This window comes from Mercurialis annua, linkage group LG8, assembly GCF_937616625.2.
Source record: "Mercurialis annua linkage group LG8, ddMerAnnu1.2, whole genome shotgun sequence".
Lineage (NCBI taxonomy): Eukaryota > Viridiplantae > Streptophyta > Magnoliopsida > Malpighiales > Euphorbiaceae > Mercurialis > Mercurialis annua.
The window spans coordinates 12342399-12365302 of NC_065577.1; the positions used below are offsets into that span (position 1 = coordinate 12342399).

The window sequence follows — 22904 nt, forward strand, 5'->3', positions numbered from 1 at the left end:
TTGCATGATTATCTATCCTCTTCCTAACATTTATGTATATTCATTATTGCCCCATCTAAGAAAATTAAATAAGAGAATATTTAATATTGAATAGATATGACTCGCTAACTGTGAGCGGAATTAGTTCTAGTGTATGCATTATGTTCAAACTAAATCAGTCAAACTGAAATTTTAAATTTTTTTAAAATTGGCTCAACTGAATCGATTTTGTAAGATTTCTAAAATAACCAGCCGTATTGATTGATTTTTGGAGTCAATTTTGTAGTTCGGTTTACCCAAATTAAGCGAGAATATGTTTATTTTTGTTGAAGTTGATAATTGTGTCAACAATTTTTAAAGCCAAAGCATTTTGGATGAATATTCGATTTGGTTCAATTTTTCATGCGTACATCCTATTTAGCTCAAATAAGTAATTTTAACTTGCATATGAAGGTCTAATAGTCAAGTCCTTTCATTGCATGAAGTCGGGGTTCGAACTCCCGATTTTCCCCAGGCCGTGCTTTAAATTTGAAAAATGCATACTGACTCTTGCTACTCTCCACTAACAACTAACTTAAAATTATAGGTCTACCTTTCATTAAAAAAATTAAAAACATAATTTTAACTTCTTTTTTGCTACTTCAAAATGTGGCGTGAAACTACAAGAATAACTCATACCTTGAGATAAAACACAACATGTTTGTGTGGCCTAACAATCAAACTCTCAATATATATAGCAAACACGTACGCAAATAAACAAAAGAGTAGGAAATTAAGTTCATTACATAAAAAAATCTAAGATTAAGTTCATTACGTTACCGAATCAAAGATGCTGAAACATTAACATTACATACGAGAAATTCTTAGGTAGACCGAGTCTACCACGTCATTACAGTAAACCCCATATTTATTGTAGAACGTGCTTAGGGTTTACCAGTTAAAAGATGCTAGAGGCTTAATTATACTGATCAAGCCCCTATTTTTGCATTTAGGTTGATTGCTGAGAGCTCTTTTTCCATAAACTCTCCTTCTAACAAAGGCGGATAATTCCCAGCGAGTGGTGATTCTGCAAAGTGCCCCAACGGCTTCAACACAGCATCCGATGGAATGTTTGAAAATAGCTGCAAATCACAAAATAATCAAACCCAAATCTGTTAAATTAAATAGAAGATAAAACCCAAATAACAAAGGTTTCGAGTTCAAATTATACGGCATTCGGTCAAAACCAAACCGAACCGAAATTTCCTATTTTTAAAAAATTAAAGCAAACCGAATTTATGAGAAAGTGTAACTTTGTTTGGTTATTTTTGGTTCGGTTTATATTTAAACCTAATTGATTTCTTTTTAAGGTTAAAAGCAAACCAAACATCCAAATATTCGGTTTATATTCTATTTGGAAAGTTGCCATAAGCTGCGATTCTGCTGGGAAGCCTTTTTGATTGCTTGTTTTGTTCTATCAGTGACCACAACTTCATGCATACCGGCCATGCATTCTCCTCCAGTTAACCATTCTATCTGCAGTCAAAACCATATAAATTCAGCCAGAATAAAACAATTTTTACTATATATGTTGTTCAATATTCATCAAGTCAAAATTTTTGAGAAAACAAATCAAGTCAAAATAAAGGCTTCTATCCATAACTATGAGGTGGCAAATGGGTGGGTTTGGGTTGGGTTTAAATGGGTAAGGTTATAAATGGATAATCTACACATTTATGACCCGTTTTAATTTTATATAGGTGCCCATACCCTTCTAACTCTATATGACCCTAACCCACCCATTAATCCATTTTATATGTATAATGTTAAAAATTGACTTATTAAAATTTCAATTATATAACATTTTAATTGTACATCTTGTGAGAATTAATAAATTTTAGAGAGAAATTTTTAGAGCGAATATGTTCCGGAAAAAAATACTTTCTGCAAAAAAGTATTTTCCGAAAAAAATTCCAACAAAAAAGTTTTTTCTGGAAAAAAAAGTATTTTTTGGAAAAATTATTTTCTGAAAAAAAAATATTTCCTAAAAAAAATTATTTTCTGAAAAAAAATATTTTCCGAGAAAAAATAGTTTGGTTCATTACGATTTTTGAATATTATTTTTGAAATTTAAAATTTATTTGATATTCTAAAAAAACTCAAATACTCTTAAATTGACATGTGTCATTCAACCAATTTTGCCTATTGGATCATTATGGGTAGAATGTGGGTACCCGTGTCAAACCCTTTTATTACCCTTATTTTAATGGGCTAAGTACACAAATTCATTAAAATATACCTTTCCATTCATTTATACCTCACCATTTATTTGTATGCAAATATATCTCAAAAAAAAAAGTTTTTAAAAATACCACAAAACATAAAATAGGCATATTTTTATTAAGAAAAGGCCTTTTACTTAAAAAACCTTCATCTTATAACATTTATTCGTTTATACCCTGACATAGGAAAAAGTCCATTTGTACCTTTTTTTTAATTTTTCATTTTCGTCTCTACCCTAAATAGCTAATTTGACTTCTTTTTATTTGGAAAAATATTCAAAATGATCCTTATATTTAGCTTATATTCCAATTAAAAATTAATATTATTAATCATTTATAATGTTTTCATCCTTTAATTAATTTAATTGTCAAAAATCTAAATATTAGGGTAGAGATGAAAATGAAAAATAAAAAAAAAGGTATAAATTAACTTTTTCCTACGTGAGGGTATAAACGAAAAAATGTTATAAGGTGTGATTTTTTTAAGTAATTAGGCTTTAAGAAAAAGACAAATATTATCCTCATATACAATATACCTTTTGGTTTGACCAGCCCACTAACCAACCACCGTCGGGCAACCATCTCCAGCCGACCACCGCCGGCCGACCAATTTCCGGCCAACTTCCGGTGACTTTTCCGGGCAGTTTTACGGCGACTTTCAGACAACTTTTCGGCAACTATTCAGGCAGTTTCCGGTGACTTTTCGGACAGTTTTCCAGCAACTTTTCGGGGAGTTTTCAGGCAGTTTTCCGGCCGGACAGTTTTCCGGCGACTTTCCGGGCAGTTCTCCAGCGACTTTTCGAACAGTTTTCCGGCGACTTTCCGGACAGTTTTCCAGCAACTTTCCAGGCAGTTTTCCGGCGATTTTATGGGCAGTTTTCCGGCGACTTTCCGTGCAGTTTTTCGGCGACTTTCTGGACAGTTTTCCGGCGACTTGCTGGGCAGTTTTCCGACGACCCTTCATATACATTTTGATTACTCCAGGCACCCACCATCCACCCTTCGGCAACCTTACGTCGACCCTCCGGCCATAGCCACTTCCGGGTAACTTCCGTCGACCCTCCGACCATCTCCGAGCAGCCACCATTCACACTCCGGACACCTCCAGCTAACTTCCGGCGACCCCGCTATGCAGCCGTCGGCCACCTCCGGATGTTGTTAGCTTTCACTATATATAAAATATATACACACCCTTATAAAATACATTTGGTTGATCTTCAGATGACATTAGATTGAAATTTGGTTGACATTCAACTGATCTTTATTGAAATTTGGTTTATCATTTACATGTAGATATTAAATTTGATTTGATATTTTACATGTAGATGTTAAATTTAATTTGATTTCAAATTTATATGGAATTAATACAGTAATTAATATTTAAATAAATAAATTTCATTAAAGATAATGAAAATATTTGGTTGATTTGCGGTTAACATTTAGTTGATTTACGGTTGACATTTAGTTGATTTTAGTTGACATTTAATTTATCTTTAAAATTTGGTAAAATTATAAAATAATGGCTTTAACAAATTTAAGCGAACTCTTCAAAACAGTAAAAATCGTCACTTGTCAACATTAAGAAATAAAAAATAGTAATAAATTTGATTTGATATTTTACATGTAGATAAAATTTAATTTGATTTCAAATTTATATGAAATTGATAAAAAAAATTCACTAATTAATATTTAAATAAATAAATTTCATTAAAGATAATAAAAATATTTGGTTGATCTTCGGTTGACATTAAATTGATTTACGGTTGACATTTAGTTGATTTGCGGTTGACATTTAGTTGATTTACGGTTGACATTTAGTTGATTTACGGTTGACATTTAGTTAATTTTAGTTGACATTTAGTTGATCTTTAGAATTTGATAAAATTATAAAATAATGGCTTCAATAAATTTACGCGAACTCTTCAAAACAGTATAAATCGTCACTTATCAATATTAAAAATAGTAATAATAGTTTTGAAATGTGTCACGGAAGAAGTTTTGAATTCCAATTCCACCAAAGCAAAATGATATTTTATTTAACCTTTTAAATGTTGTACCACAAATGTCGGGCGACTCCACGGTTGACTTTATACATGTAAAGATAAATTTAATTTGATTTCAAATTTATATGTAATTGATAACATATTTAAATATATAATATCTAAATAAATAAATTTTGTTGAAGATAATTTAAATATTTAGTTGACATTCGGTTAATTTATGGTTGACATTTAGTTGATTTTAAGTTGACTTTTAGTTGATTTTAAGTTGACATTTGATTGATCTATTGTTGACATTTATATGACTTTTAAATGTGATTTTTTTTAAATAAGTGATTCAACTGATTAAAGCAAACCCGTCAAAACATTAGAAGTAAACGTTTGCCCACATTTAAAAGGGAAAAATAGTAATAATTGTTTTGAAATGGGTTCGAATTCCATTGAGAGAAAAATGATTTTTATTTAATTTTTTTAATATTTGACCAGAATTGTAAACCGACAACCACGATTAACATTTTACATGTAAAGATCAAATTTATATGTAATTGATAATAGATTACAATAACTAATATTTAAATAAATAAATGTTGTCAAAGATAATGAAAATATTTGATTGATCTTTTGTTGACATTTGTTTGATATTTAAAATTTGGAAAATTATAAAATAAGAGTTTCAACAGATTTAAGCAAACCTGTCAAAACAGTAGAAACCGACGTTAGTCAATATTAAAAAAATAGTAATAATTGTTTTGAAATGTATCGCAGAAGGAAAAGGAAAACAAAATATTATTGATATTTGGTTGACATTTAGTTGATATGTGGTTGATTGTCAGTTTATTTGTAATTGATTTTCGATTGACATTTAATTTATCTTTTAAACTAGTCAAATTATAAAAGAAAAGTTTCAATAAATTTAAAAAAATTGAAAGAAAATAAAAAAAATTGATAAAAAATTGTAAATCTTTTAAAATATATATTATAATATAATCTGCATTTGTATAGTTAGCGTTAAAAAAATTAATTTATAATAAGTATATTACCGAAAAAAAGTTATTTTAAAATTATATATAATTTATTTCAGGTTGACAACAAGTTTACAATAGGTTTAGATTTAGTTTGCATGCACTTTCATAAATTATTGTAGAGTATTTATATATATAATAAAGAGTAAACAGATGCAACAAATAAACTTTGCATCAGTGATTAGGCTCTTAGCTAAAGGGGGGAAGGTCATGGGTTCAAACCTCACTAAGAGCAAAATGCCATTTTATTTAGTTCCTTTAATATTTGAGCAGAACAGTTGACCGACTCACCACTGTTGACTGCCGACCATAGACCACTGTTGACCGCCGACCGTCGCTGTTCACCGCCGACCGCCACCGATGACCGCCGGTCCGACCACCGATGACCGCCGTCCACCGCCGGTCCGACCACCGTTGACCGCCGCTCCGATCACCATCTCCTGACGGGTCAGACCATTTTTGGTCCAACCGCCACCTATTCCTTCATTCATTAACTCTTGATGAGGGGTAAAATTGGCTTATAAATGTTTTGAGGTATAAATAAAAAGATGAAAAATAAAATGAGAGATTTCTGCATATAATTTTTTTTTTTTTAGTCGCTAACGTATACTTTTATAAATATTGAGACATAGGGTGTAATTTCCTGTATTTTAATGGGTTGGAAGATTTTACCCATTTAACAAATAACTACCCTTTTATAAACCATACCTTTTATATAATGGGTGGGTATGGGTAGGGGTGAGCAAAAACCGAACCAAACCATTAATCCGATCCAAACTAACCCGAAATTAATTTTGATTTGGTTATAATGGTTAAAATGGATTGGTTTGGTTTCAAATTATAAAAAAATATGGTTTTTTGTTTTGGTTTGATTTTAACTAGTGGTTAACCGAACTGACCGAAAAACCGAAGGCTAGCTAATTTTTAATATCCACAAATTTGACAATTTTACCATCCATATCCCTAAAAATTAATTTGGACATTCCGGTAAGCCCCAATATTTTGAATTTATTTTTAAATTTTTTTGATTTCATGTATGATTATTTTACATAATTGATCTTTAATTTCAGTCTATGAAGGTTTACGTGAGTTTAAAATGAAGATTATGTATCTGTAGATATAGGTTTTAATTTAAGGGTTTGTAGTATTTTTCACAATTCTCGAAATTAAAGAACTAGAATGTCCAACTTTTAGGGATACATTTGATAAAATTATCAAAACTGAAAAATTATTTTGCCTTTTATGAATTGTTTTGGTGATATTGGACTACAACTTTCATAGTTTCTTAATCCTGATATGTTTATCAATTTTTATATGTTAATTTATCTTGCTATATAGGGAAGATATATACCTGCTTTCCGGTCTGAAGGAAGAGGCATCCAGGAGGAACCTGAACCTGAATTTTGAGACCATTCCTGAGCCATATGTTGAGACCAGGAAACCTACTTCTTCCATGGATGGATAAAAAGTTAGTATCATAATGGTATCCTGCAAACACTGTCCCTTCCTCACTATGTTGCCTTAGGTCGCTCCCTGTTGGTCCAAGAAGCTGTGGTCCCTTTTAATCCATAACAAAAACAAAAAAACAAATGAAAATGCAACTTAGGGACAAAATAGTACAATATATATATACATCAAGATTTGAGATAAAATTGTTCAGTTAAATTATTAATTTACCTCTTTCATTAGAGATGTAAATGAATCCTTAGGTAAACCGAATCCAATTGCACCAAGTTCAGCTGCGGCCTGCGGAAAAATTACATGAAAATATATATATAAAAAGTTATATGTCTCTGTAGGTTATTAGTTTGATGGTGTATATATATATTATTTTCTGAACAAATTAAGTTAAGTTGATATTGCAAACCAACTGAATTATGTTTCTCTAACATATATACTGTCATATGCTAGAAGCGGGTTAAATATTTTTATGGTTATTAACAGAAAAGAGAGCTTTTATTGATTGAAAAAGATTAGAATTCAATACTGTTGGCTATAGGCCCTTATTTTTTATCCCTTGTTTTGATGATAACTAAAGCCCACTAATGTGTTGATTGAATTATTGCAAGGCCCAATTTCTAGAAGCATCTTGATCTTTCCTCTAGCAACAATGAAGGAGGGTATTTTCGGAATCAGCTTGAAATATACCAGCCCAGCACTATCAGGTTGTCAGTGTACCTTGTACTGCAATCAGGCTGCCAGCACTACCAAACAAACCTGAGCTCAACCTGATTGGCCAGATCAGCCTAGAATAGGCTCCTCCTCTTGTCACCATGTACACCTTGCATAGAGGATAAGAATTGAAGGAATATCCTGATGTGACTCAGCCCTACTCTCTAGAAGATTCTTAGAGTCTATAAAAGGCATTCTTCTCCATTTGCAAAGGTGTGGGAAATCAAGTGAAAAAGATCAAGTTTCCACACTCTCAAGAGCTTTCAATCCGTGGTGATTTATCTCAAAGAAAACTAGGAATAGTTTGAGTGAGAGTTCATACCATCTTTCTGTAATCATCTTGTGAGGAATAGAATAGGTTCTGGGTAGAATCAGATTTATTCTTCAAAGGGTATTAGTTTGCTGAAGCTATCAAATCAGCTTGTAAGTTACAGACTAGCTTCTGGGTAGAACTAGGGTTGTATTCTTATTGGCTTTATCTCTAGCCCGTAATAGAGATCTCAGAGTGGAATACTTAAGGATGGGGATCCTTAAGGAGTGGATGTAGGCAGGGTTGCCGAACCACTATAAAAATCTGGTGTTCAGTTTTATGCTTTAGTTTCTGCTTTACTTTAGCTTCATCTAAAACTGTTTTTGAAAGAAAGCTTTTCATTTAAACTAAACATAACTTTACATCATCTCTATTTTTATACTCTGTTAAAAAGGTTTTCATAAGTCTATATCACGCAGCTCTCAAACTGATCCATATTTGATTAGCTTGTGAAGACTTTACATTCATCAGGACGAAGCTATTCCATTAGCTTTACATATTTAAGCAAAAGTTTTTAAGTCTCAATTCACCCCCCCCCCCCCCCCCCTCTTGAGCTACTGCTGGACCCAACAATTGGTATCAAAGCAGGTTATATTCGCTCAAGCTAATATTCCAGCTTGCCAAAGTGATCCTAATGGCTACTAGCTCAACAGGCGTTTCTAGTGCTTCTGGGGTACCAGAAGGGAGTTCAGTTTCGAGACCTCCACTCTTTAATGGATCTAACTATGATTGGTGGAAAAATAGAATGAAAAATTTTGTGCAGGCCTATGACATTGAATGCTGGAGAATCATTTTGAAAGGAATCACACCTCCATCACTTACTGAATCTAATGGAACTAGAAGAGAAAAGACTGAAGAAGAGTACACCGATGAAGATTGGAAAGCTGTTCAGCTCAATGCCAAAGCTATCAACATGATTCATTGTGCATTAGATGCCACCGAGTATAATCGAATTCGAGGATGCTCAACAGCAAAAGAAGCATGGGAAAAACTTCAAACCACGTTTGAAGGAACAGATCAGGTTAAAGAATCCAAAATCAACATGCTAAAGAGACAGTATGAGCTGTTCCAGATGCAACCTAATGAATCTATTCAGGAGCTAAGCACTCGCCTTTCAAATATTGTAAATGGAATGAAGAGTCTCGGGGAAAACATAAGAGAAGAAGAACTTGTGAAAAAGGTTCTAAGATCTCTTACCGATAAATGGGACAGCAAGGTAGATGCCATCTTTGAAGCAAGAAATCTAAAAGATTACTCCCTGGACGAGCTAATGGGTTCGCTGTTCACTCACGAGCTAATTAAGAAAGGGAAAGAATCAGTCTTCGATAAAAAGAAGAAAACTGATCTAGCTCTAAAAACTGTCAATCAAGAGAGTGATTCAGATAACTCAGAAGAAGAAATAGCTCTCATGACTCGAAAGTTTCAGAAGATGTACAAGAAAGGTGGAAGAAGATACAGGAATGACTTCAAGAAATCATACAATCCCAGACCTGAAGCTAAGAAGGAAACACTGGAAGCTAACTGCTTTGAATGTAACAGCCCGGATCATTTCAAAGCTAACTGCCCAAAGCTAAAGAAAAGATATCGGAAAGAAAGATTTGATAGAGCTATGAAAGCCACATGGAGTGACAGTGAAGCATCCAGCTCAGAAGAAGAAACACCAGGAAATGCCATTGTTTGCTTAATGGCCAAAATAGGAGAAGAGTGTGATCCCCAAGACAATGCTGAAGGATCTCAACCTAATCAATGTTCAGAAGCTGACAGTTCAGAAATTGATCATGAGGTAAAAACTCTTGACATTAGCTCTCTTGATCTTCAAGATTTATATAATGCTCTTTTCAAAGAATACACCAAGGTTTCTTTAAAATATCTAAATCTAAAAGGAAAATACAAGATCGCAGAAGCTGATAATTTGACTAGCCAGCCTGACCATGCTAGCGCTAATCAAACTAATCAGCTTAAGACTGATGTTGATCAGCTTGAAGCTAATCTCACTCAGCCTTCGAGCGATCTGATTGAAGAGCTTAGACACTCTAAATCCCAAATCAGATTTCTCCAAACTGAACTTGAAGTTTCAAACAATGTTAAGAAAATGTTTGCTAGACTCAATGAAAATCTGAAAATCAAAATCGTTGGCTTAACTCGAGATCTTGAGACTTTCACAAAAGGTAGATCCAATCTTGACATGCTCCTTGGAACTACTGATATGCGCTTATCTAAAAGCAAAGCTGGCATTGGGTATGATTCTTTAAAAATTCAAGAACCCAAAGCTACTCAGTTTGTGAAAGCCATGGTTGGCCCATCTCGATCTAACTATCAAGCCCAACCTTTTGTCACTAAAGAATCTTGCTTTTACTGTAACCGAAAAGGCCACTCGGATAAATTTTGCAATTTCAAAAAGAAAGCCACTCAAGGTAATCAGACTCGGAACAACTTATATGTCAAAGCTAACCCATCAGGACCCAATTTAGCTTGGGTACCTAAAACTAACTGATCTTTTCAGGTTTGCCTAAGGAGCAAAAAGGCACATGACAACTGGTACGTGGACAGTGCATGCTCTAGGCATATGACGGGTGACAAATCCAAGTTCACCCAGCTCAAACTAAATGGAAGAGGATCAGTTAGCTTTGGAGACAACAGTCAAGCTAAAATTATCGGTTCAGGAACTATTGGGACTAATCATCCTATCGAAGATGTATCTCTGGTCAGCGGGTTACAATTCAACCTACTCAGTGTCAGCCAGCTATGTGACAAAAACAGAAGAGTGATTTTTGAACCTAACAAATGCGAAGTTCAAGACTTGTCTAGCAACCAAACTCTAATCATTGGAGATAGAGTAGACAACATATATCTCATTGATCTAGAGAAACTTAATGAGTCTGATCTATGTCTCGCTACCATTGAAGAAAATTGTTGGCTATGGCACAGACGATTAGGCCATGCAAGTATGAAGCTAATCAGCAAATTATCAATCTATCAGCTTGTGGAAGGACTGCCCAGCCTAAAATTCGAAAAAGATTCCATTTGTGATGCATGTCAAAAGGGGAAGCAAACCAGATCATCCTTCAAATCTAAAGGACAGCTAAACTCTAGTAGACCTCTGGAGCTACTTCACCTTGACCTTTTTGGTCCAATCACTCCAACTAGCTTGGGAGGTAAGTCTTACGCCTTTGTGATTGTGGATGATTATTCAAGACTCACTTGGGTTCTTTTTCTTGCTCACAAAGATGAAGCCTTTGAGAAATTCTCAAATCTCTGCAAAAGAATTCAAAATCAACAAGGGCTAAAGATTTCCACCGTTCAAAGTGACCATGGAAGGGAATTTGAAAATAAGCTATTTGAGGAGTTTTGCAACGATAATGGAATCACTCACAACTTCTCAGCACCTAGAACTCCCCAGCAAAATGGAGTGGTTGAGAGAAAGAACAGAACCCTTCAAGAAATGGCTCGAACCATGATCAATGAAGCCAAGCTACCCAAATACTTCTGGGCCGAAGCTATTAGCACAGCCTGTTATATTCAAAACAGAGCTTTGGTAAGATCTATTCTGAAAAAGACTCCTTATGAGCTCTGGAAAGGTAAAACTCCAAACTTAAGCTATTTCAAAGTTTTTGGTTGTAAATGTTTTATTCACAATAACAACAAGAATCAGCTTGCTAAATTTGATGCCAAAGCTACTGAAGGTATCTTCTTAGGCTACTCAGATCATAGCAAAGCTTATAGAGTCTTCAACAAAACATCACTTGTTGTTGAAGAATCTATTCATGTTGTTTTTAGTGAAACTAATCCCTCTCTATCAAGGAGAGAATCTGTTGATGATGAAGAAACAGGTTCAAACCAAGAAAAGACACCTCAAGCTAATGAAACAGCTCAATCTGGAGATACAACTACAGAACTGTTCAATCAGGCTCAGCCTGATAATGATCAGCAAAAGGAGTTTCTGAACTGGGAAGATGATCAGCAAGCTAATGATCTCCAAGCTAATAATGACGAACAGATCCACACTGATCTACCAACCGAATGGAGATACCACAAAGATCACTCTAAAGAAAATCTTCTTTCCAGTCCTTCAGACAGGCTAGTTACAAGGAGCAAACTGAGAAATATGATAGGAAACATAGCCTTCGTATCTAAGATCGAACCAAAGACAATTGAAGAAGCTGAAGCTGATGAAAACTGGCTAATAGCTATGCAGGAGGAGCTAAATCAATTCGAGAGAAACAAAGTCTGGCAATTGGTTCCTAAACCAAAGAATCAGTCTATCATTGGAACTAAGTGGGTGTTTAGGAACAAACTTGATGAAGATGGAAATGTGGTCAGAAACAAAGCAAGATTGGTAGCTAAAGGTTACAATCAGGCTGAAGGAATAGACTTTGATGAAACATTTGCCCCGGTTGCTAGACTTGAAGCTATTCGAATGTTATGTGCCTTTGCTTGCCACAAGAACTTCAAGCTTTTCCAGATGGATGTCAAAAGTGCCTTTCTCAATGGATATCTAGAAGAAGAAGTCTATGTCAATCAGCCCCCTGGTTTTGAAGACGCTGCTAAACCTGATTATGTCTACAAGCTAACCAAGGCTCTATATGGGCTAAAACAGGCTCCTAGAGCCTGGTACGATAGGCTGAGCAAATTTCTTCTTGAAAACGAATTTGTAAGAGGCAAAGTTGACACCACACTCTTCACCAAGAGAAGTCAGAAAGAAATCATCATTGTCCAAGTATATGTAGATGATATTGTGTTTGGAGCTACTCAAAGCAGCTTGTGCAATCAGTTTGCAGAGCTAATGAAGAATGAGTTTGAAATGAGTATGATGGGAGAACTCACTTTCTTTCTCGGTCTTCAAATTAAGCAAAGTCAAGATGGGATTTTTATCTGTCAAACTAAATATACAAGAGAACTCCTCAAAAAGTTCAAAATGACAGAAGCTAAGGAAAGCCGAACACCAATGAGCACAACTACCAAGCTAACTACAGATGAAAAAGGTAAAGAGGTAGACATTAAGCTCTACCGAGGTATGATTGGATCCCTTCTTTATCTTACATCTAGTAGACCTGATATTCACTTTAGTGTTTGTTTATGTGCTCGCTTTCAAGCTAACCCAAAAGAATCTCATCTTATTGCTGTCAAACGCATTCATAGATATTTACTTGGGACTGATGAATTAGGCTTATGGTATTCAAGGGCTACTTCATTTGATTTGGTTGGGTATAGTGATGCTGATTTTGCAGGTTGTCAAATTGATAGAAAAAGCACTTCAGGAGGATGTCAATTCCTAGGAAGCTCATTAGTCTCATGGCAAAGCAAAAAGCAAACTTCTGTTAGCTTATCCACTGCTGAAGCTGAATACATAGCTGCTGGAAGCTGTGTTGCCCAGATTATATGGATCAAGCAGCAGCTTGAGGACTATGAGCTAATCTATAAACTCATCCCCATTCTATGTGACAACACAAGTGCCATCAACTTGTCAAAAAATCCTGTGCTACACTCAAGAACAAAGCACATTGAGATCAGACATCACTTCATTAGAGATCATGTTCAAGCTGGCGACATCAAGCTAATCTTTGTGCCTACTGAAAATCAGCTTGCAGACATCTTCACCAAACCTCTCTCTGAAGATCAGTATTGCAAAATAAGAGGAGAACTTGGACTAATGAAGATCAGTTCTTAAACAAGTTCAAACTCAATCACTTTGGCAAATACACATTCTCTCTCTCTCTCTTTTATTTTATTTTATTTTATTTTATTTTATCATTTCTGTCTTTAGCTTTCATTTTCAGAAACAGGTATTAAATCAGCTCAGGGCCAAGGCTAACCAGATTACCTCTTTTTTGGGCCGAAGTAAAGACAATCACTCAAAAGCCCAAAACTCCTATATGGTTCTTAAAAAGCCCACTCTCTCTCCCACTTACCCCACTTACCCCACTTACCCCACTTACCCTACCCATCTCATTAAAACCTAATTATCTATTCCACCTCATCTCCAAAACCGCCGCACACCTCATCTTCCTCTCCAAAACAACTTCTTCTTCTTATCATCACCTCTCACCATGGGCAAGAGACCTGCAAAAATCATTGAGGAACCCGAAGGAAGTAGAACAACAGCCGAATTCCTTTTTGGCATGACTGAAAGCACACCCAAGTCAGAATCATCTGAGCAACCGAGAAGAACTCTCATCCCTCCCAAATCAATCGATTGGGCATTCTACGGCAAAGAAAAATTCTCCTTCAAGGAATGGTTTGAAGCTCAACAATGGACAGCCTTCATTCAGATCAAAACTGGGATATATGAAGAATTGGTGAATGAGTTCTATAACTCACTCAAACCGAAAGGGAAAACAGAGTTCACGGTGACTCTCAGGAAAAAGAAGTGCCTCATCACACTATCAACACTATCCGAGGCTTTCCAGATCCCTAACCAAGGAACTAAAGGTGCTACGAAGAAAGAAGTCTGTCAACACACGGGCTTCAACGAAGGTACATTCAAAGCTCTGGCCACCGCTCAATCCGAGGTAAAAGGTTCCGAACATGTTAGCTCTGCATCTCTCATTCCTAGACTAAGGGTCATTCACAAATTCCTTACATGCTTCATTGCCCCCAAATCTGGTAGTCACGATTATGTTAGCAGTATTGAGCTCTTTTTCATGTGGCATTTAGTCAAGCTAAAACCCTACAACCTGTGCTACTTACTAATGACTGTTATGCTTGGTGTGAAAAAGAACAAAAATCTGCCCTATGGAATGCATTTGACCCTGCTGTTTAAACATTTAGGAGTGAATTTATCTGCCTATAAATGTTCATATATTGCTGATACTGATGTGGTGTCCAAGCTGTTTACTACTCGTACTAAGAAGAGAGGTATTGAATCTGGGAGTTTTCAAGCTGTTAAGAAGATTAAACAGGAGAAACAAGTTGAAAGTGAGAAAACTGAAACTGTGGAGGTAGGTGATTCTGGCTCCTCCAAAACCAACTCTCTTGACAGTGTGAAGAATGGTTCAGATAAGGAATCCAGTGAGAAAGATATCAGCTCATCAGACAATGAGCCTCTGCTAATGAGGAAAGCTGCCATCCAAAGATTAGCTTCTGGGAAAAACAAACAGAAGCTAAAGGCCCCTGCCAAGACTGAAGCTGATAGGATCATAGGTGGCCTACTGAAGACCTCACGGGACAAGGAATCTGAAGAATCAGTTGGCGAACAAAGTGCTGAGAAAGCAAATCAGACTGAGCCTCATTCTGATAACACAGTCAAGATTGCTGATCCAGAAGCTATCTCTGCAGATCCCAAAGACGAAGCTCCTAGTGAACCTATTCCTCAGGCTAATTTGCCTTCGGAGCTAATGAGTAAATTTGCTGTCTTTGAGAATTTTTGCAGGAATACCTTTGACCAGAGCATGCTAGCTATGAAAGCAGAATTCTCCAAGATAGTCAATTTAGCTCAATCTGAAGCTAATCCTGTTCCAGCTCCGGTCATCAGCCTCCCCAAGAAGAAAGCATCTGACTCTGACAGACTGTCAACCAAAACTGAACCAGCCTCCAGACCTCCCAAGCTGCCCATCAGACGGTCAACTCGATCAAGCTGCTCTTTCAAGACTGTTCCAATACCGAAGGGTCAGCCTGGGTCAAAGGACAGGCCTGAAGAACTGTGAAGCTAATTGAATTAGCCTGTTTTCTGAACCTGATTTACTTATGTTTTGTTTATGTTGTCTTTTTATTTCTGAACTTGGTTTATTTTGCCTTTTTGGATGACTGACAAAAAGGGGGAGTAGTAGCCCCTCTTTTCATGGTATTTTGTTAGCTTGTTAAAGCTTTTACTGCCTTGTGCATTTATGATCATATTTCATGGCATGTCATTTATGAAACTGTTTTATTTAGCTTCTTCATATATGCCATACATTCAGGGGGAGCATGCTAAATAACTCATACTACTCTTCTAGAAATATTCCTATCTTGCAAATGGAAAGGTTTTGTCATCATCAAAAAGGGGGAGATTGTTGGCTATAGGCCCTTATTTTTTATCCCTTGTTTTGATGATAACTAAAGCCCACTAATGTGTTGATTGAATTATTGCAAGGCCCAATTTCTAGAAGCATCTTGATCTTTCCTCTAGCAACAATGAAGGAGGGTATTTTCGGAATCAGCTTGAAATATACCAGCCCAGCACTATCAGGTTGTCAGTGTACCTTGTACTGCAATCAGGCTGCCAGCACTACCAAACAAACCTGAGCTCAACCTGATTGGCCAGATCAGCCTAGAATAGGCTCCTCCTCTTGTCACCATGTACACCTTGCATAGAGGATAAGAATTGAAGGAATATCCTGATGTGACTCAGCCCTACTCTCTAGAAGATTCTTGGAGTCTATAAAAGGCATTCTTCTCCATTTGCAAAGGTGTGGGAAATCAAGTGAAAAAGATCAAGTTTCCACACTCTCAAGAGCTTTCAATCCGTGGTGATTTATCTCAAAGAAAACTAGGAATAGTTTGAGTGAGAGTTCATACCATCTTTCTGTAATCATCTTGTGAGGAATAGAATAGGTTCTGGGTAGAATCAGATTTATTCTTCAAAGGGTATTAGTTTGCTGAAGCTATCAAATCAGCTTGTAAGTTACAGACTAGCTTCTGGGTAGAACTAGGGTTGTATTCTTATTGGCTTTATCTCTAGCCCGTAATAGAGATCTCAGAGTGGAATACTTAAGGATGGGGATCCTTAAGGAGTGGATGTAGGCAGGGTTGCCGAACCACTATAAAAATCTGGTGTTCAGTTTTATGCTTTAGTTTCTGCTTTACTTTAGCTTCATCTAAAACTGTTTTTGAAAGAAAGCTTTTCATTTAAACTAAACATAACTTTACATCATCTCTATTTTTATACTCTGTTAAAAAGGTTTTCATAAGTCTATATCACGCAGCTCTCAAACTGATCCATATTTGATTAGCTTGTGAAGACTTTACATTCATCAGGACGAAGCTATTCCATTAGCTTTACATATTTAAGCAAAAGTTTTTAAGTCTCAATTCACCCCCCCCTCTTGAGCTACTGCTGGACCCAACAAATACAATGCAGAAGCTTATAACAAATGCTTCTTATACAGATAATCTAGAAAAGTAACTGCTATTAACAGAACTACACATAAAACTCATGTGATCTGCTGAGCTGGCAATGAGCTGGATTGAGCTGGCAAATCATATAACAGCCTCGTGTTCCTTGTGACTTCATTCTCCTTCAAGCATGTGCATCTTGTTGATGTTGTAACAGAATCTTCAGTAGCTAGGAATCTGCTACAACTAGAAACATGATGAATGTGCTGAGGTAGCACTACTGCTTTAGCTTGAGAAATGCAGGAAACTGCATCTTGATTATTCTTCAATACCCCCCCACAAGCTGGAGCGTAGAGATCAAGCAAGCCCAACTTGGAAATTGCCACTGAAAAAAGAGATGGAGGCAAAGCCTTTGTGAAGCAGTCTGCTAACTGTTTAGCTGAAGAAACTGGCAGTAAGTTCACAATCTTTTGACACAGTTTGTCACGAATGACATGGCAATCAATGTCAATATGCTTTGTTCTCTCATAGAACACAGAATTGTGTGCTTGTTGAATAGCTGACTGATTGTCACAGTAAATAACAATAGCTTGAGAATGAGGTTGTTGCAGATCTTTTAAAAGATACAAAATCCATTGAAGTTCACAAGTAAGAGTGGCTAGAGCCCTGTACTCAGCTTCTGAAGAAGATATTGACACTGTAGTCTGTTTCTTGGATTTCCAAGATATGAGAGACTTACCAAGGAAAACACAGAATTCAGACACTGACTTTCTTGTGTCAAGACAAGCTGCCCAGTCAGAATCAGCAAAACTTTGCAAAGTAAGAGAAGAGTCTGAGGAAAAGAACAGTCCTTGACCTGGAGAGGCTTTCAAATATCTAAGAACTATGTGAGCAGATTTGAGGTGCACATCAGTAGGAGAAGACATGAACTGAGAAAGCTGCTGTACTGCAAAACTGATATCATGTCTTGTGGTGCGTAGGTATAATAGTTTGCCAATGAGCTGTCTATATGGTAAAGCATCAGTGAGAGGTGTACCATATGTAGCAGAAAGTTTATGAGAATGAACCATTGGAGTGGAAACTGGTTTTGAAAGAGTAAAACTAGTTTCAGTAAGAAGATCTAATGTATATTTCCTTTGACACAGATTGATGCCTGATATGTTTCTGGCCACTTCAAGACCCAGAAAGAACTTAAGATTTCCAAGACCCTTTATTTTGAACAGCTGATGTAGATGTTGCTTGACAGAAGCAATTTCAGTAAAAGAATCACTAGCCAGAATTATATCATCTACATAGACTAATAATGCAATGAAGGAAGCATCAGTAGTCTTTATGAATAATGAAGGATCTGAAGGAGCAGAGATGAAACCTTTTTCCAGGAGAGTTGTAGTCAATTTTGTGTGCCACTGCCTGCTAGCTTGTTTTAAGCCATAAAGAGACTTAATCAACTTACAAACTTGACCAGAAGCTGCTTGAAATCCTGGAGGAACAGACATATAAACTTCTTCTGATAAATCTCCATGAAGAAATGCATTATTCACATCTAGTTGATGTAAATGCCAATTCTTTATGGATGCTACAGCCAACAAAGTTCTTATTGTGCTCATCTTGGCCACTGGTGAGAATGTCTCCAGATAATCAAGGCCTGGTTGCTGAGTGAATCCTTTTGCCACTAATCTGGCTTTGAATCTCTCTACTTCACCATTAGCCTTATATTTGATTTTGTATATCCATTTGAACCCAATGGGACTTTTACCAATAGGTAAATTGGTTAGTTGCCATGTACCATTGTCAGCAAGAGCTTTCAATTCAACTGCCATTGCTTCTTGCCAATGTGTGTGTTTAACAGCTTCATTATATGAAGTTGGCTCAGTGAGAGTAACAATCTTAGAGGAGAAAGCTTGGTGTTTAGGAGTGAGGTTTTCATAAGTGTGTACTGCAGATACACTATGAGGAGAGGTGAGGTTTGGTGAGAAGGATACAGGAAGTGAACATTGGTAGTCTTTTAGATTAGAAGGAAGAGTTTTGGTTCTTGAACTTCTTCTCAGAGGAGGGAAGTCATTTTGAGTGAAAATGTTAGATGGAGGATTTGGTATATTATTTTGAGGTGCAACAGATGTAGAAGGAGATACATCTATCATGGGATCAATAGAATCAGAGTAAGAAGGTTGAATGCAGCTTTTTGGTGTTTCTGTGGTGGATGCAGCAGAATGTAACAGAGGAAATTCTGTCTCATAAAACACAACATTTCTTGAGATGAATAACTTTTTAGAATTGATGTCAAAAAGTTTGTACCCCTTCACATGAGCTGGAAAGCCTATGAAAGCACATTTGACTGCTCTTGGGTCAAATTTACCTCTCAACTGAGGTATAGTTCCAGCAAAAGATAAGCAACCAAATACTTTCAGGTTTTGATAAGATCCATGAGAGTTAAACAGCAGATTGTAAGGAGTATCATCATCAATCACAGGAGATGGCAATCTATTAATGATATGAACAGCATGCTCAATGCAATGATTCCAAAGATTAATAGGCAAACCTGATTGGAATTTCAATGATCTGGCAATGTTCAGAATATGTTGCTGTTTTCTTTCAACCAAACTGTTCTGCTCAGGAGTGTAAGTACATGACCTCTGATGAATTGTTCCTCTGGAATTGTAAAATTCTCTCATGTCAAATTCTGGTCCATTATCAGTTCTAACAACTCTCACTTTGCTTGAAAACTGAGTATCCACATATGAAAAGAAAATCTGAATATAACTTCTGGTTTCAGATTTATTATGCAACATAAAAACCCAAGTATACCTACTATGATCATCAACTATAGTAAGAAAATATCTGTATCCATTAACAGAAGGTTTAGGGACAGGACCCCATATGTCCATATGTAGTAAATCAAAATTGCAGGAGGTTTTTGACTCACTAATGGGAAAAGAAAGTTTCTTTTGCTTGCCTAGATGACAAATTTCACAAGCAAATTTATTTGAACATGAAATGCTAGAATCAATAGCCTATAATTTCTTTATTTTCTGATCAGAGGGATGACCCAATCTGAAGTGCCATAAGTTTGCAGAGACCAAACTTGTAGAAGTAGAACTGCAGCAAGTGGCAGGCTTATGTAACTGCAGTTCATAGAGCCCCTTTCTCTTTCTAGCTGATCCAATCATCTTGGATTGAATCAAATCCTGGAAGAGACAAGTATTTTGATAGAAGATTAAACACATATGTGGATCATTGGTCAGTTTGCTTGCTGAAACAAGATTGAAACTGAAATGTGGGACATAAAGAACATCAACTATCAGCAAATCATGGGAAAGTTGAATATCTCCAATTCTTTCAACAGGAACTTGCTCCCCATTAGGTAACCTTACAACCATATTAGTTATAGGTTTAGAATTTTTAAGCAATAGAGAATTGCAAGTTATGTGATCAGTGGCTCCAGTATCAATAATCCATTCATTTGGCTGTGTCCCTTTTGCCATAAAACAAAAAGAAGGATTAGTACCTGTATTATCCTCCTGCTTGAAATGAGAATAAATATGATTAACATGAGCTGAATTCCCATTTTGCTGAATGAGAGAAAGAATCTTTGTGTATTGATCCTTTGTAAAAGGAAAATGACCAGTCATGGTTATGTCTCCAGCCTCATATTTCTCACATCCTTCATTTTTATTGATATTCTCATAACTAGAATCATCAATAACAAAACCTTCATGAAGTTCAACCTGGTTAGCAGCACTTTGACTTGGCCTTTTGAACTTAGATTGAAAATTTGGTGGATAACCATGCTTTCTGTAGCAGATTTCCACTATGTGCCCTTCCATTCCACAAAAAGAACATATAGGTTTCTTGTTTTGTGAAAAATTGTACTTCTTTGGTTTGTAACCATAATTGTTTCCTCCTGAGTAACATGTGTTCCCATTATTCTGATTCCCTCTGCTATAACAAGCAGTGCTCTCATACTGAGAAGAATTATCACAATTTGGAGTAGTATTTCCAGCATTTCCTCTAGCATAGAAAATCTGTGATTCTGCATTTGCACTTCCTGTGTTGAGCTGTCTCTCATGTTGCACAACCATAGAGAACACTTTGTTGATAGGTGGTAATGGCTCCATCATCATGATCTGAACTTTTATGACTCCAAAAGAATCATTAAGACCTTTAACAAATCTAATCACCTTATCACTTGAAAAGTAATTTTTAATGCTTCTTGTTAAAGCACAAGAGCACACAGGATTACAAGTACAATTAGGAATTGGACGAAGACTAAACAACTCATCCTAAAGCATTTTAAGATGAGTATAATAATCTGTAACATTGTAACTGTTCTGCTTGAAAGAATATATTTCTTCCTGTAACTCAGAGATTCTAATAGAATCAATTTGAGAAAAACGCTCCTTAAGATCTTCCCAAATGTCTATAGCATTGTCAATACACGAAATACTATCAGCAATAGAGTTACTTACGGCTCTTGTAAGCCAAGAACTCACCATCGTATTACATCTTTCCCAAGCTGAGAAAGATTGATCCAGTCTGTGTGGCACAGGGTAGCTTCCATCTATAAACTTCAACTTATTCTTTGAAATTAGAGCTTTCTTCATAGCTCTACACCATGAATGGTAATTGGGGCCTGTAAGAACATTAGTGACTAGAAGAAGTGAGGGATTCTCACTAGGGTGAACATAATAAGGATTCGAGGGTTGATCTTCTGGTCTTCCCATATTTTCCGCCATTGATGTTGAGAAAATAGCTTGATTTTCGTTAAAGAAAAGTGTTTGGTTGCTAAGAAAAATTAAGAGCAATAAGCTCTGATACTATAACAGAAAAGAGAGCTTTTATTGATTGAAAAGGATTAGAATTCAATACAATGCAGAAGCTTATAACAAATGCTTCTTATATAGCTAATCTAGAAAAGTAACTGCTATTAATAGAACTATACATAAAACTCATGTGATCTGCTGAGCTGGCAATGAGCTGGCAAATCATATAACAGCCTCGTGTTCCTTGTGACTTCATTCTCCTTCAAGCATGTGCATCTTGTTGATGCTGTAACAGAATCTTCAGTAGCAAGGAATCTGCTACAACTAGAAACATGATGAATGTGTTGAGGTAGCACTACTACTTTAGCTTGAGAAATGCAGGAAACTGCATCTTGATTATTCTTCAATAGTTATCGCAGTATAGTTTTTTTATAAATGAATAATCTAATAACCGTTATGTAAAAAAAACTATAGCTCAGTAATCGTAAAAATATTTGACCCCCTGGAATTCAAAGCTATGAAAATATAACCTCATAATATCCTTAATTTGGTCGATAGTTTCATCTAAACAAAATTAAGGTTATGATATTAAGAAGATTGCAAATTTTAAACTAGGTAGAACTGAGGTACCAATCAAGTGGTTGAATAAAAGTACCTGAACTGCATTGACCATTTTGGATCCCCAAGTGTCCATAATTTGCTTCCATTCAGGAAAGCCTTCAGGTATTGGAGGCTCCATATTAAATCCCTGCAAAACAAAAACCACTATTTAAAACACTGAAATTTAACAAGTTTTATGAATGAATCAGAATGAAACTATATATATACTTTGAAGCAAGTGTTCGGCGGAGGAGCACCAACTCTCCACATGTAACGCCACTTGAGATCAGGTCCATGAGGCAGTTTTGGTTGGGTTTCCTTGGGCGTTGCCTTAACCTTCTTTTGTATATTCTCATCAACCACACATTTTGCTACTTCTAGTCTGTCTGGGCTCGATCCAATCTGCATTCATCTCCATTAACGATCGAGAAGCCCAGTTGCATGGTACTGCTCGTGACCGCTTGCTACGTGCCTTCTCCTATACTGATGCTTCAGAGTCGAAAATTGAATTGTTTTTATTGTTGTCGTCGCAGCAGTTACTATTCCCTTCTCAGAGAATTAACTGCTGCTGATTTAACCAGAAAAATTCTGGCTTTTGAACAAAACCCAGATGGGTGTTCATATCCAGATGCTCCTCACCCCGGTGTATCTGGAATTTTATATTGCTATTTGATTCCGACAACTCTTCCTCCTTCACAGCAGCGACGGAAACGTCTCCGTAGCAGAAATAGCGAGGCGATGTTTATTTCGCTGGCGATAGCATGCATGCG

General features: G+C 36.1%; 1 pseudogene; it reads right to left on the reverse strand.

Annotated features, from left to right (window-relative positions):
• Positions 1–799: 799 nt before the first annotated feature.
• LOC126661642 (uncharacterized) lies at positions 800–22542 on the reverse strand (annotated as a pseudogene).
• Positions 22543–22904: the final 362 nt, after the last annotated feature.